At 45.9% G+C, this 15575-nt stretch overlaps 1 protein-coding gene across 3 annotated transcripts in view; it reads left to right on the top strand.

Moving 5' to 3' along the window:
• KSR2 (kinase suppressor of ras 2) overlaps positions 1-15575 on the top strand; it is a gene marked incomplete at its 3' end in the record, with an annotated part of 362386 nt that overhangs the window by 119975 nt on the left and 226836 nt on the right. The window lies entirely within an intron of this gene.

Raw genomic sequence — 15575 nt, 5'->3', positions numbered from 1 at the left:
GGGTGGGGCGAGCTCTGGGAGGGTAGGGAGTGGGCAGCTAGTTTCAGTGCCTAAGGCTTCCGTTCTCTGCTTGGCAGTGAGGGCTTAAACCACCCTTTTCAGCCTTCTTCCCTCAGTCTTTTCTCCAAGGTCTCTGCTGGGAGCGTTGGGTTCAGCCATATTATATGCTTCCCCCTCAGCCCTGTGGGCCATAGGTGGAGCCCTAGCAGTCGGAGTTCTTCCCTCTCCCACAGCTGCAGTAGTTCCGGGATGCAGCGAGCTGGGGCACTGAGCTAGGTCTGCGTCCTGTGCCCACCTGGCCCCGTCTCCACACTTCTCCCCTCCCTCCTCCCTCACTCGCGCAATTTGCCCACCTTTAGGTGAATTCAGTAGTGGGCCTCTTCGTCTTGCCTCTCTGCTGCTCAGGGAGTCCTTTGTGGAGTTATAGTTGTTTGTTGTAAGTTCCAGGAGAGATTTCAAGAGGCTCATCTCACGCTATTATTTTTATGACATCCTTTTTGTTTTTAATCTCATTTGATTGTTTATATCATTACAGTTACCCTTAGATTATAAGGGCCCAGAGGGCGGGACTAGGTTTTCATACTGTGCTTAGTATAAAGACAGGCACTGTGGTTGATGTTAGGAAGACCTAGAGGTCTCATGAGGGGTTGGAATAATTCTCTCCCTGTGGGAAGGCAATCCACAAGCCATTATCCCTTCCTTCCTTCCTTCCTTCCTTCCTTCCTTCCTTCCTTCCTTCCTTCCTTCCTTCCTTCCTTCCTTCCTTCCTTCTTTCCTGTCTCTCAGTCTCTGTGTCTCTCTGTCTCTCTCTCTTTCTTTCATTTTTAAATATCCGAGTAGAGCAAGTATAATGTTAATGTTGTTGTTTATTAAGTCTACTTTGGTCTGGGTTTTCACTCTCCTTCATGTTGTTTTTGTCATATGCGTTCCATCAATAAACACTAGAGTAGTTTTGGAGTACCTCCTGGTCATTTGGAATATTTGTTGTGAGATTCTGGGTCTCCTTTGGAGAATATTGATTTTTGTTTGTTTGTTTGTTTTGTTTTGATTTTCTTAAGCAGTCTATCTGGCTTGGTTCAGGCTGCACATTCTGTCTTGCCTTCTGTGGTTGGCTGTCCAATGCCAGATTGTTTCTCCAAAAGTTTTTGCTGTTTGGGTTTGTTCAGAGCATGTACAGTGTGTCACACACAGAACTAGGGATCCCTTTCTCCAGCTCTTTCCTTTAGAGGATATTTTCCACATTCTCTGCTTCCCACGGGTTCCTTTCTCCTGTTCTTCTGCCCAAAAAGATGCAGGTTCAATTGGAATTTTAGCCTCCTGCCCAGTTGCACAGTCTGAATGAGGGATCCTGTCCTTGGAGTGAAGTGGCAAGAGGAAAGAGAGAGGACAGTACCCATGGATTCCCTTCTTACAGGATCCACATAACATTGGCTTCTATTTCCAGTTCCTCTGTTCAAAGGGATGGGTTTTCTCTTGGATCCCAGGGGCCTGTGTTGTTTCTGTGTCATATGAGTGCAGCTTTATCGCTGGGATGGGGGCAGGGCTGGGAGAGGAAAAAGGGAAAAAAAGAGAGAATTCTCCCCATATTATTCTGCTCGCAGGGCCACATTTTCCCATCCTTTGGCGAGAAGGATTGGCTACTCTGGGATCTTTATTCCCCATGACCAGGGCTTACTTACTAGATTCTGCCCATCTTCGAGGCAAAAGTGGGAGATGAAGGAAACTCATCACTGCCATGTTGGTCATTCTTCACAGTTTTTACTCCCCTCCCCTGCTGTTTGCTACTTGTTTGAATCCTCAGGTAATTAGTTGCCATGTGCATTTTCCCCAGAGTTTTTGGCTGTAATCAGTGGGAGAGATAGGTTCCTAAGATGGGCTTGCTCCATCATGGCCAGACCCAGAGCTGGGATGAGTGGGCATTTTATAAACGTGAACTTGCTAGACCCTCAAAACAACCCTATGAGGTAGGTGATATTACCCCATTTTACAGATGAGGAAACCGAGGCTCAGAGAGGTGAAGTCAGGATCTAAACCCTCACCTGCGCGCGATCATCATGCTACCTGGTGCCTTGCCTAATGCATCTACATGGTATTGAAGCCACGTACGTGGGCACCTCATCTCCCCTCCTTCACTAGGGGACCCTGGAGGTCAGAGGCCACATCCTCCGTGTCTTTCATCTATAAAATGGGGACAATGTCAGTATCGACTTTGTAGCACCGTTGTAAGGATTGCGTTAGGTAGTGTCAGTGTAGTGTTGAGAATCGTGCTTGGCACACAGTCCACTCTTCAGGAAGTGTGACTGCCATCAGTGTCACTATTATTTTTTCTTTGTGTATTGATCACCGAGCAGCACAGAGCCGAACATGCGGTAAGGTTCAGTACATGTTTGTTGAGTTCAGGCCCTGTGAAACCATTTTATCCTTGAACACAGTGGGTTTTAGTGGGCCGTTTCTCTTTCGGCAATGTGTTAGCATGTTTTACCATCGCTCCGTTTACCTTCTCCCGCTGTCTACCGAGACAGTCCACAGAAGCCTGTAGGGAGCCTGGGTACCCTGTTCCCATCTCTACCCCATCCCAGTTTTCTTCTTGTTTAGCTCTGTTGAACGTTTCCCGTTTCTTCCTTCTCATCCTCCACCACAAGAGGAATAAGGAGGAACCGTGGGTTGACAGTTTGACTTTTTCACTTAGTAGCTGTGTCGCTTCGAACAAGGAACACGCAGTCTCATCTGTACCTTGTGAATGCTGGTTTTTACATCAAAGTGTTGCTGTGAGAATTAAAATGAGATAATCCAGGCACCAGGTCTAGCATAGTTCCCGGGATATAGCAAGTCCTTTAACAATGTCAGTTTCCTTATTAACCCTCGATAGTACAATATCCGCAGGTTCCTCCTGCAGTGTCCGAGGAGTTATGCCAGATATAAGAAAGTGTCAGGAGCCAGATACGGCTGGCACGAAGCTAACCGAGGCACCCAGCCCCTCCCCAGTACTCACGTCATAGCAAGTGCCCAGTAAACATTTGCGGGACGCATGAGCCACTGAGCAGCTCAGACTTGGTGCCTCCCTTGCCGGCATCAGATTGTCCTATGGGGTCAGTGACTCAGGATGGAGTGACGTTGACGATGAGCATGGCTAATATCTCTGGACATGCGTAGTTCTCCCTGAGTCTAAGATGTTTTTATCAGTTTCAAAGGTTTAATTACTGTCCAGACCCGGAGGGAGGGCTATTTTCGGTGTTGCCTTTGTTCTTGATCTCTGGCTGGGCCTCATCTCCTTTCAGAAATATCCTGCGGAGGCATCGTCCGCATGATGTCTGGGCTCCAGTGGCAGGCTGGGTACCAGGGAAGGTTCGCTTCTAGGGGGACGGACCCACTGGTGTTGGCTGCCATCAGATCAAGTGAGCAAATATTTATTGGTGTCAATGTTGTGCCAGGGGCCGAGATGGTATGAGGAGATGGAAAGTGCCAGGAGTTCGTGGTCTAAATGCAGACATGGAATGTCCACAACTCAGGTGCCATAGGTTTGGTTCCTAAGGGGTCGTCATTTGTGCCATGACCTTACAGATGGCACCGTCCTCTGGATAAGTCCTCAGCTCCCCATCTTGGCCTGCAGGTCCCTGCCCACCTCCCCCTGCCTCAGTCCTCCTACCCCTCCCCCACCCCTCCATCATCTGTTCTCTGGCCCCACTGGCCCCTTGGCATTCATCCAGTGGGTTCCATCCTTGGACTTGCTGGTTCTGGTCGGGACACTCGTCCCTCTTTCTTGGCTTTATTAACTACGCCTCATCCTCCAGACCACAGCTCAAAGGTCACTCCTCAAAGAAGCCTCTTCCCAGCCCTCAGCTCCTTCTATTCTGCTGTAACTAAGTAATTAAACTGGGATTCTGTGTTTAAGGCCGGCCTCCTGTTCTGGGTCTAGCTGGATATTATATGTATCAGGAAAACATAATGCGAGCCATGTATGTAACTAAAAATTTTCTAGTTGCCACATTAAAAAATATGAAAAGAAACAGGTGACATTATTATTATGTCACCTAACATAAAATTTCCCATCTTAACATTTTACGTGTACAGTTCAGTCGCAGTAAGTACATTCACTGTGTTGACTGATTATCACCACTGCCGTTCTCTAGACGGATTGATTTTATCATCCTAAACTGAAATTCTGTAACCATTAAGCAACCCTAGCCCCTGCCAACCACCCTTCTACTTTGTGTCTCAATGAATTTGGCGTCTCTAGTTTCTCATATAAGTGGAAACATAATGGTATTTGTCCTTTTGTGTCTGGCTTCTTAACGTAATATTTTCAAGATTCATCCATGTTGTGGCATGTGTCAGAATTGAATCCATTTTTATGGCCGAATAATATTCCGTTGCATGGACATTCCCCAGTTTGTTTATCCATTCATCCGTTGAAGGACACTTGGGTTGTTTCTGCCTTTCGGTTGTTGTGACTAGTGTTGCTGTGACGTCGGTGTACAGTTATCTGTTTGAGTCCCTGCTTTCCGTTATTTTGGGTGTGTACCTAGGAGTGGAATTCCCGGATCACATGGTAATTCTATGTTTAACCTTTTGAGGAATGACATTACATTTTACAGTATATTTTACTTAACCCAGTGTTTCCCCAAACATTACTGTTTTAATATGTACTCAATATAAAAATTATTGATGAGCTTTTAAGCTTGTTTATCATGCTGCATCTTCATAATCTGGCATGTAGGGTATAAATTCTATGTGGATGGAGAAGCCATCCATCTTGTGGATCTAAAGACCCTGTGTGATAGTGGGTGTCTAATCAAAAGATGCATGAATCTAGCTGCCTGGGGAAGGGAGCAGAATTACTACCAAGCGACAATACCAACAGTAGTCGTAGCCATGGCAGGCAACTGTTTATTTTCATGAATTCTCAGAACAACCCTATGGTGTGGGTCCTTTTATCATTCCCGTTTTAGATACACAAACTGCAGTTCAGAGAGGTTAAGCAGTTTGTCCCCGGTGTGTCCCAGGTGGAGCTGGGATTCAAACCCTGCTGGGTTCTGCCATCTTGTGGCCAGGAGTTATCGAGGAGGCGCTAAACCCAGGTGTCTTGGTGAAGAAAGACAAGAAAAGTTTACCCAGCACCTTTTTCCTGGATGCCTCCACATTTCTCTCTTTGCCCTGGGTCAAGGCTATGTGGGTAACCTGAACACATTTACCTCCTGCCACACCACATTCCAAAGTCTTCACATGGGAAAGTGGGAGAGAAATCAGAGCAGATGCCGGCCCCACTGAATCCGCAAAGCAAGGGAAAACACAGAAGGATTGGGAAAACCTGCTCCCCCAGGCAGGTGTTTGGACATAAAAATAGGGTGCGTTGCAGCACCTAAGTTCACCTAGTACTGCTTCCAGCTTTCTTAAATTTGCCAGCACAAGAGGTTGTAAAACTCGTATATGCCTGTCCCTCAAAAAGAGGCGGAGTGATGGAGAAACATAGAGTTCTGGAATTAGAAGAGTGTCAGAGGCCATCCTTCTCTGACGTGGCTCCTCCAGACACGGACTCTCTCCTGCCCCATCCCTGGGAGCTGGTCCGAGCCAGATGGGCCTCCCCAGCGTCTCACCTCCTTCTTCTCCTTCAGAGGCCCATGGGGCAACTCCTCCTTCTGTAAGGGGCTGGAGGGGACAGAGGCACAGCTGTTTCTCAGAGGATGTAGAACCTGAAGGAGGCAGGATCAAGATAAGGGTGTCTTCCTATCACCTTACTCTGGTTACCGGGTCTTTATTTCTCAAGACTTTATCCATCCAGTGCAGCCCTGGGTGTGAATGGAATTTTGGCTATCGCAAGGCATTTCCCACCTCATTCCTTGCCTGAATGCAGGATGGTGCAAATCATATTACCAATATTATGGCAGTTAGAATGGATGAGAGTTCAAGAATGGATTCATTCCACAAATATTTCTTGAAGCAACAGACAATGTAAGCATCGTGACAAAAATATATTCATTAGATTTTTTTTTTGGAGCTTTATGGAGATACTCGTATAACAAAATAGTTCCGCTGAGTGGTAGGGCAATGAGGAAAACGAAACGGGAGGAGAGGCGAGAGAGAGCAGAAGGGGGGAGATGGTGACTACAGAATGACGACGAGCATTTAGGGCTGTGCCCAAGGCCACGTTTAGTCACAGGGTTTCAGAACCATATCTCCAAGGATTGACTGCTGCTGCGGACAGTGTCGGACCCAGTTACCACCAGTAACATGATGGCGTGGAAGACGGTATCCTGAGCATGGCCTCCAGATCTGGCCTCATGTGATTTGGGGCCTCAGTCAATCCTTCCAAAGCTTGCTGCATGATCAGACCCTAAGAGTCTCTGGAAGGCGTATTATTGCAATACTCCTGCTGGAGATTCTGTGTTATTAACCAGGAAGGGCTTTTTTTTTTTCTTCTCCCCCCCCACCCCCAGTTTAAAATGTCCAAGAGATGGTGGCAATTGCTGTCTTCATTCTGGAGGTTGGATGTAACCTAGTCATGATTTTAATTGTACTTGACAATTAAAGTGCTGAATGATGTAAAATAATATTTACACAGTCGGGTGTTGAGTCGGATGGACATGGAATTTTCTAGATGGGTGGACCTGTCTGTGGGAAAGTCTATACTCCTGTCTGAGGCTCAGTTTTTCCATCTGAAAAATGGGGCTGATACTATGTCTCCCCCTGGGTGGCCGTAAGGGTACATTCAGATGTGCCGTATGTCGTGTGGCAGCCAAGAGGACATGCTCTGTGGTTTGGACCTTGGCCTTTGGCAAGCATTTCAGCTTTTCCAAAGCCCTAATTTGCTCACCAAATCTAAAAGGATTGTTGTGAGAATTAAATGAAATAAGGCATGAAGATGAGGGAGCTGGTGTTAGAAACGTGGCTGGCAATAAGCACTCAATGAATGTCAGCTATGGCCATCGTAAAGTGCTTTGTTAAATGCTCACAGGATGGTAATAATACTAATACAAAGAACAATAACGAGCTGGCTAGGATGTGTAGAAATCAGAACCCTCGTGCCTTGCTGGTGGGAACGGAACATGGTGCAGCCGCTATGGAACACCGTTTGGCGGTTCTTCAGAAGGTTAAACATAGAGTGGTGACCATGTGACCCAGCAATTCCACTCCTAGGTTATACACTCAAAAGGACCGAAAACAGTTGTTCAAACAAATTGCTTGTATGTGAATGTTCATGGCACTATTCATAATAGCCAAAAGGTACAAACACCCTGAGTGTCCATCTGCTGATGAATGGATAAACAAGAGGTGGTCGGTCTGTCCAGACAATGGGATATTATTCAGCCATAAAACGGAATGAGATTCCGATACCTGCTCCAATGTGGATGAACCTTGAAAACATTATGCGAAGTGAAAGAAGACCGCGTATTGTATGATTCCACTTATATGAACTATCCACACTGGGTAGATCCATAGGGATGGACAACAGATTAGTGGTTGCAGAGGCCGTGAGAAAGAGGGAATAGGGAGTGACTGTTTAATAGGTATGGGATTTTCTTTTGGCGTGATGAAACATTTTTTTTTGAAATTGATAGAGGCAACATTATGAATGTACTAAATGCCACTGAATTCTACCCTTTAAAATGGTTAATGTGAATTTCACATCAGCGAAAAATAAATTAGAAAAGAAAAGACTTTGTTAAAACAGAAAAGCTGGCCTAAAGTTAGTGACTGAAGGTTAATCCGGCCAGGTCTTCTGATAGGTAATAAAATCACAAATGCCTTCTAGAGCAGGACCTGGGAAGCATTACTGGGTCAGAACCCAAGCTCCCTACCTTGGCCAGTCTCCCAGCTGTCTGACCTGCACAGACTGGGGTCAGTGCATTTGTTTGGTTCTACTTGGGACCAGCCTGGGTAGGGACAATGCCCAGTGTGACCCACGGTTTGGCCCGATGCCAAGCTCAATGAGGTCTTAGATTAAGATTCTTGCTGATGTTGAATTGCTTTGGCAACTGTATGGTTTTCATTTGTCCCTGTTCGCTTCTTTTTGCAAGTCCTGCAAACTAGAAACTTGGAAAATTCTTCCTCGATTTCAGATTTCACCCTTTCAGAGATTGTGGCTAAAACGAGTGTCGTTATTTGAAGGGTCAGAAGGTGTTGCTCCTGGGGCTGATCCAAAAGGTCTGTGTGAAATGGTTCAGCCTTCAAGGGCTTTCTGGATGGGTCTCATTTCCTGAGGGAGTTGGGAGGCTCCTGGGAGAGCTGTAGTGGTGAGGGGTACACACCTGGATTAGAAGCCGAACTCTACCACTTGCTAGCTGTGTGACCTTGGTACTAAGAGACCTACTCAGTCTCTTAGAGAACCCTCCATTCCCTCCACTGTAAAATGGAAACAACAGCAGAATTTTCTTCACTGGGGTCTTGTGAGGATAATGTGAAGTGATGCATATAAATTACTATCTGGCATATAGTAAATGCTCAATAAACAGTAACTGTTATTAGTGCTAATAATATTTATTCTTGCTACTATTTTTTTGTGTTACCAATGACGCCAACCATTTTCGACCAGCATCTAAAAGTTCTGTTTCTTGCTGCAAAATGATGAGGATTAAAGTAAAAACTACTTTTTTTGTTCCATCAGTGACTTCAGTCTAATATATTCAACCAGCATCTAAAAGTTCCGTTTCTCGCCAGAAAGTTTTGAGAATTAAACCAACAAGTGCTTTGGAATAGTCACAAGTTATACGCAGTGGTGATTCTGGAGTAGTAGACTCTTTGCCAGTCGTGCTTGTGAAGGGCTAAAGCATATACACATTTGATGCTGGCTCTGAAATTGAGACGAATTCACCTGTTTATAAAATATTAATGGGAAGGGACAAAGACGTTAGAAACCTGCCTAGACTTTCTGAAATCATTTTCTCCCTTGAGAATGCCTTTTATTTCTCTAAGTCCCTTATCAGAGAATGTCAAAAGAAAAACCCCTGCACCTTGAAATGTCTTTAATCAATCCTTAGACCTTGCATTTCTTAAAACCCATTCCTTTCTCCCCGCCCATTTCAAGACTTGAAATAAAATGGTTTTCCAAAAATGGATGACAAGATAACAAGGGTTACGATTAATAACCCGAGCACCTTGGTACACACCTTCCCTATTTAAAATGAAAAATTACCTTTTTTCCCTCAGACTTTATTAAAAAGAGGATCAAAAGAGTGAGGGGAAGAGTTGATATAACATTGCCCATCAGTGAAACACTTCTGAAGCCTCGGCAGAGAATCTGAATCCCTGTCAATTGAGCAGCTGGAAATTTGGATGATGACATGAGGCTTTGCTTCTTTACCCCCAAACTTCTGATTTTGAGATGCAGGAGTGGAGAGAAGAGAATTTGAGAGAGATTGGAATTTGGCAAAGGGATAAAGCTTTTTCTTTCTCTCTATTCATCTCTCAGACTTTGAAACAACTTTAAGACAGGGATTCTTTGGGGGAAACTCAGTGCTTCCTTGAATCCAGTAGAAGTGGGGTGTGTGAGTGTCTGTGTGTGTGAGTGTGTGTATGTGTAGGTACTGTAGACTTAGGGAGGTAGTGGGTCCCAGCTCCACTGCAGGATGCCGTGTGATCAAGGGGGGGGAAGAGGGAGAGTGTAGGTTACTATTATACCAACTATGACACTTTAGCCAAGTCCTGTCACTCATCCAGAACTCATTTATAAAACAGATCAATAGCACCAGCCTTACAGGGCAGGCAAGAGAAACACTGAATCCCCTAACTGGGTCTGGCAGGTGCCTAAATTTTATACCATAACCCCCCAGTCTGTATTCCGTAAATGTCATTGATTCCTGGTTGAGGGCTGTATTAGTTTCCTAGGGTTGCTGTAACAAAGCCACCAAAAAATAGGTGGTATAAAAGAGCAGAAACATGTTTTCTTACAGTTATGGGGACTTGAAGTTTAAAATCAAGGATGTAGGGCGCTCCCTAATCCAGGATGACCTCACCTTAACTTGATTACATCAGCAAAGACCCTATTTTCAAATAAGTTCACCTTCACAGGTCCGGAGGGTTAAGACTTCAACATGTCTTTTGAGGGGATACCGTTCAACTACAGTAAAGGCTCAGTGGCTTTTGCTTCATGGGTTTGCTTTCTGTAGGGCCACCTCAAGGACATAGGCACTGAATGCAAAGCCTTTTTCTATGCGTATCTCATTTAATCCTCACCAGCACCATGGGAAATAGATGGTTTTACTCCCATTTTACGTCAACATTCACGCAACCTCGTCTGTGTGCCTGACATGACACGAAATGTTCTACTTGAACGGTTTTATTTAATCCTCAGCACAATCCTAGGGGAAATCCTAGGTGTTAGGTCCATTTTACAGATGAAGACACTGAGTCACAGGGAGGAAAGATTGGGGCAAGTTAATTTCTAAGCATCATGATGCAACGTTCAGGGGATACTGTGCATATACAAACTGTTAGTTACTTGCTTAATGTTTACTTACAATTAATTCTTGTTATTTTGTGCTTCAGAAAGCAAGTCTTCTAAATGTGGAGATTTCTCCCCTGCTGAGGGAGCCAGGCAGTGGGTGAGGTGCTCAGACCTCCCCTCCCTGACCTGTCATTCAGGGTCATGGGATGTCTGCTCTGGTGACTCAGGGATCAGATGGGAGAGGAGACAGGTGAACGTGATTAAGCCATGTCTTGTCTTTGTTTAAAAAAAAAAAAATCTGAGATAAGCCTGACACTCTCTGGGATAGGCTCGGGAGGGATTAGACTCTTAAGAACAATTTTCTCAGGCTAGAAAAGTAACTTCTTCCTGAGGAGTGATCCCAGGAGTCCAGGGAGAAGAAGGAGCAGGTGAAGTTCTCTTGCATCCCATCATCTCCTCCGTGTCCTGTAGGAACTCCCGACTCGGTTTGTCTGGCCCTGAGCACACCATCCCTTCTACGCTTCATTTCCTTCTCCTGTGTTCCCCGTCACTGTGATCGGTGCTGCCAGCCACTGTGGGACCCAGGCAGGACACCAGGATGTCGGCCTTGGCTTAGGGTCGTGGTTAAGGGTGTGGACCCAAACCCCAGCTGTCCTTCCCGGGTGTCTGGGAAGGAGTGAGTCCTGAAACTGCTCTCTGCCTCAGTTCCCTCATCTATAACATAGAGTAATTTTTGTCTACTTGGTGGGATTGTTGTGTGGCTCTATAATTTGATACAAGTAAATCACTCAGAACAGCAGTGTCAGGAATGCAGTAAGTTCTCAATACACGTTAGCTGTTTTTCTCCTCCTTACACCCAGTCAGTCCATTTCTGCCACCACAGCCCTACCCCAGGTCCTCAGCATCTCAGACTGAGCTGCTGCTGCTACCCGTGACCGAGCGTCTCACAGAGCTCACATTCTTAGTGGGGAAATGGAGGAGAAAAGGGGATGAACAAATAAATGACATAAACATTACCTGTAATGTGTCAGATACAATATATTATCTATGATATGTCGGTGATAGCAAGTGCTATGGAGGGGGAAAAAGCAGGGCTTTGGTATAAAAAACAGTGCTGGGGGTGACTTCAGTTAGAGAAGGGTGAGGAGGTGACAGGGACATGTGAGCCGATATCGGAGTGACGTGAGGAGTGAGTTAATGAGATAAATTGAGTGAAGCCATCAGCACAGAGCCTGGACCACCACGATGAGCAGACAAATGAGCAGGTGATTAAGGATGACTGAATCATCTATTCTGGATGCCTGGAACTCATCCCGTTTCCTCCCCAGGCATTCACCGTGCCAGACCCCGGGGTGGGTGTCTGTCATTCATTTCGCTACCTTTAACATACGCTGTCTGGTGGGAAGAGCGGTAATGAAATCAGTGTTCACTGTAATTCCACTCCCAGGCATAGACCCAAAGGAATGGAAAGCAGGCACTTCAATGTTTGGGTGTGGATGACCAAAGTGGCACTCTTCACAATAGCCAATAGATAGAAACAACCAAAATGTTCATTGATTGACTAATGGATAAACACAGTGTGGTATGTCCATACAATGGACTAGTATTCATCCATCAAAGGGAACTGACACATGCTACAATTTAGATGAACCTCGAAAACATTATGCTGAGTGGAAGAAGCCAGGCACGAATCATACACTATGTATGTATATGGTTCCATTGACATGAAATGTCCAGAATGGGCAAATCCATAGAGACAGAAAGCAGACTCGCGGTGGCCAGGGGCTGGGGGAAGGAGGAGGGACTGGGGAGAAACTGTTTTAATGGGTGCGGGGTTTCCTTTTGAAGAGAGAAAAATATTTTGGTTCTTCGAAAGAGGTGGTGTCTGCACAACACAGTGAACGTACCAAATGCTATGGAATTGTTAGCTTTAAAATGATGCATTGGGTGTTCCAGGAGTTTTACCTCAAATAAATACATACTCCCCATATGAAGCGGAATCCAATGTCAGAGAAAGCTAGGAGATGACAGAACGTGGCAAGTTGGGAGAATGCAAGTATAATAATAGTTCAGTATGGCTGGACATGTTTTGAGGGAGGCAGAAATTCAAGCCTGGAAGCTGGAAACAAGAGCAGCGGAGGACCATCCAGGGATTGGCTTTCCTAAGTGGAAGGGGATGGATGCTGAGAGGTAGGGCTCGACACGACTGGTCCCAAGACTGGCTCCGAGACTGGCCTCCTACAGAGCTGCTGGAAACCATGGCAGCCTAGGGTTCACAGCTATCAAACCCGGTCACAGGCCAGGTGGGGGTGCTGGTTCCCCACATCATGCAGTTGTGAGTGCTAGGCTTGGACCCCAGCCCTGTGGTCATGCCAAGGGAGAGGCTGGCATCCCCCCAACTACGAATGACAATGGGATGGAAGCTAAGTTCCTGCCTGGCTATACTGCTGAATCCCCAAGTCTCGAGCCCCAAACCCCTGCTCATGCCAAGGGAAGGGCTGACCCTCCAATGGGCAAATGCTGAGAACTAGGCTTGGGACTGGAGGTCAGGTTCTGCCCATAACATCACTGTCATAACCCAGCCCCCGATCACACCAGGGGAGGGGCTGGTGCTTCCTGATGATGTGGCTTGGAAACCACATAGCCCAGTGGATGAGAATTAAGTAAGATGTCAAATGATCCCCATATACCAAATGAAAAAAGCAGATGATGATAAACCATTAAATAAGATCTTATGGTATTTCTTAAAAAAAAATGCAGAAGACCATCTGGCAGGCTCCACAGCCAACTGATAACAGGGATGACGGCTGTAGAACAACACTGCCTTTTTCCTTCTCTGAATTTTCTAGTTTTTCTATAACGAATATGTAGTAACAGAATGAATTGTTTTAATGAAAAATGGGGCAGTGCCTCAATGTGCATGTACGCACTTTGTAAACTATCAAATGCTCTATATATTTATTCTCGTTATGATCCTTATTATAGTTATCGTTGTTACTGCTAGTCGGCTACAAATTGGAATTTATTTCTGCCCAAATCTCCTTCCTTGGCCCATGATGGGAGGGCCCATTCAATTACCCTTGGCCAGGTCCCTCCATTTTTTTCTTTGCTGACCCCCAGTGACTTCTCTCTACCTTTACTGTCACCACTCCCGTCGGGGCCAGCAGCATCTTTCTCCTGGAGCCCTGTGGGCTTAACCCCTTAACTGGGTTCTCCTTATCCAGGCTGCAGCCGGAGTGACCTCTGAGAGGTGAACATAAGATCAAAACCCTCATTGGATTGAACTTCATATAAACTTCACATTGCACCTTGGGCCATGGGTCTGGAGCTCTGTCCCTTGCCTGTCCTTTCAGCCTCTCCTTGAGCCATTCAGCTCACTGTCACTACACCTTGGGCACACTGCCATCAAGAAGGTACCCAGAAAAAAGACCTAGGAAAGTGCCTGCCATAACTTAGATACTATGGATTGGAGCCTGTACGTTTGGTAGTATTTGACTCTTACGCTTTTCCATCTCTCAGCAAGGAGGATGAAGAAAGGCTGCCCATTGTAGCTTGAGAGTCTGAACACGTAACCCAGGTTTGTATTTGTACTCGATTCAGCAAGGGAGCGAAGAAATGTTAATGCATGTTTAGATTTATTTTATTTTTTGATTTAGCTTATGTCAGGCTTGAAAACCAAAGTTTTATTCATGACAGTGGGGATTTCTTTTTTAATGTCTCCATTTTTTTCTAATGAACTTTTGCAAGACTTAAAAAACAAGCCCCTTCCCCTCTCTATGCTTTTGCCCTTCCCGGCGTCCTCCCTTCCCCCCACCCCTGCCATGCTCTCTCCTTGGCTCGTAGCATGACCGTCTCCTTCTTGTCATCAGCTTAAATGTCACTCCCTTATAGGAGGCTGATCACTCTTCCTACAGTGAGCCCTCCACTTCCCTCACTCTGTTATTCTTAAGTTTTTCATTTGAAATTTTTATTGGCCTAATTGAAGATTCACATGCAATGATAAGAAATAATACAGAGAGGTACGTAGTCAGCTTGGGCTGCTGTAACAAATACCATAGACTGTGTGGCTTACACAAAAGACATTTATTCCGCACAGTTCCGGAAGCAGGACATCCAAGATCAAGGTGCCGGCAGATTTGGTTCTTGTGGAGGATCCGCTTCCTAACTTGTAGCCAGCCACCTTCATGCCTCGTGGCCTTTTGTTGGAGCTTTTGTCCCCTCATCTCCTTATAAGAGTGCTATTCCCGTCACGAGGGCCCCACCCTCATGACCACATTCAATCTAATTAACTCCAAAGCCCCACTGCCACATACCATCACACTGGGGGCGGAGTAGGATTTCAATGTATGATTTTTGGAGAGACAGACATTCAGCCCAGAACAGCTCCCTTGTACAGTCTGCTCAGTTTCTCCCAATGGTAAGCTTTTGCAAAACTATTGTATGATACCACAGCTAGAATACTGATATTCATACAACCCACCGATCTTGTTATCTCCCTAGTTTTATTTGTTCTCGTGTGTGTGTATGTATTTAGGTCTATGCAATTTTATCACCTGGGTGGGTTCACACATCCGCCACCACTGGGGAGACCCTGGACAGTTCCAACACTACAAAGTGACTCTTGTGTTGTCCTTTTATAGCCACACCCATCCTGTGTCCTCTTTCCTGTGTCCATCATTCCTAACCCCTGACACCCACCACTCTAGCCTCCATTTCTAAATATTGTCATTTCAAAAATGGTATGTCCGTGGAGTCCAACGTTGGGGGCTGGCTTTGGTCGCTCAGCATCGTCTGCAGCGATCCCACGTTGCTGAGCCCCTCAATAGTTCATTCCTCTTTGTGGCCGAGTGGTTCTGTGGCTTGTATGCACCACGGTTTGGTGAACCATTCACCATTGCCAGTACGCTTCTGATCATGCCATTCTGTTGGCTTCTCTTCCAGCACTGACCACAGCTATAGTCCTTTCACGAGTGTGTTCTCATGTGTGTCATGTCAGCAGAATGGAAGGCTAGGGACCAGGGCCCGGCCTGGGTGTGGTTTCTTGTGCCCTTTCCAAGCACAGCACCTGGCACATTCAGAAAGTGCTGGTTGGATGAATGCATGGAGGACACCCTGAGGCATAGATCGGGGAGAAGTGTGCAGTGGCAGAAGGGTGGCCAGGGAAGGACCGGGGGTGCTTGACTTCTGCAGAATT

This window comes from Rhinolophus hipposideros (genome assembly GCF_964194185.1).
Source record: "Rhinolophus hipposideros genome assembly, chromosome: 24".
NCBI lineage: Eukaryota > Metazoa > Chordata > Mammalia > Chiroptera > Rhinolophidae > Rhinolophus > Rhinolophus hipposideros.
This window is presented reverse-complemented; position numbering and strand designations above follow the sequence as displayed.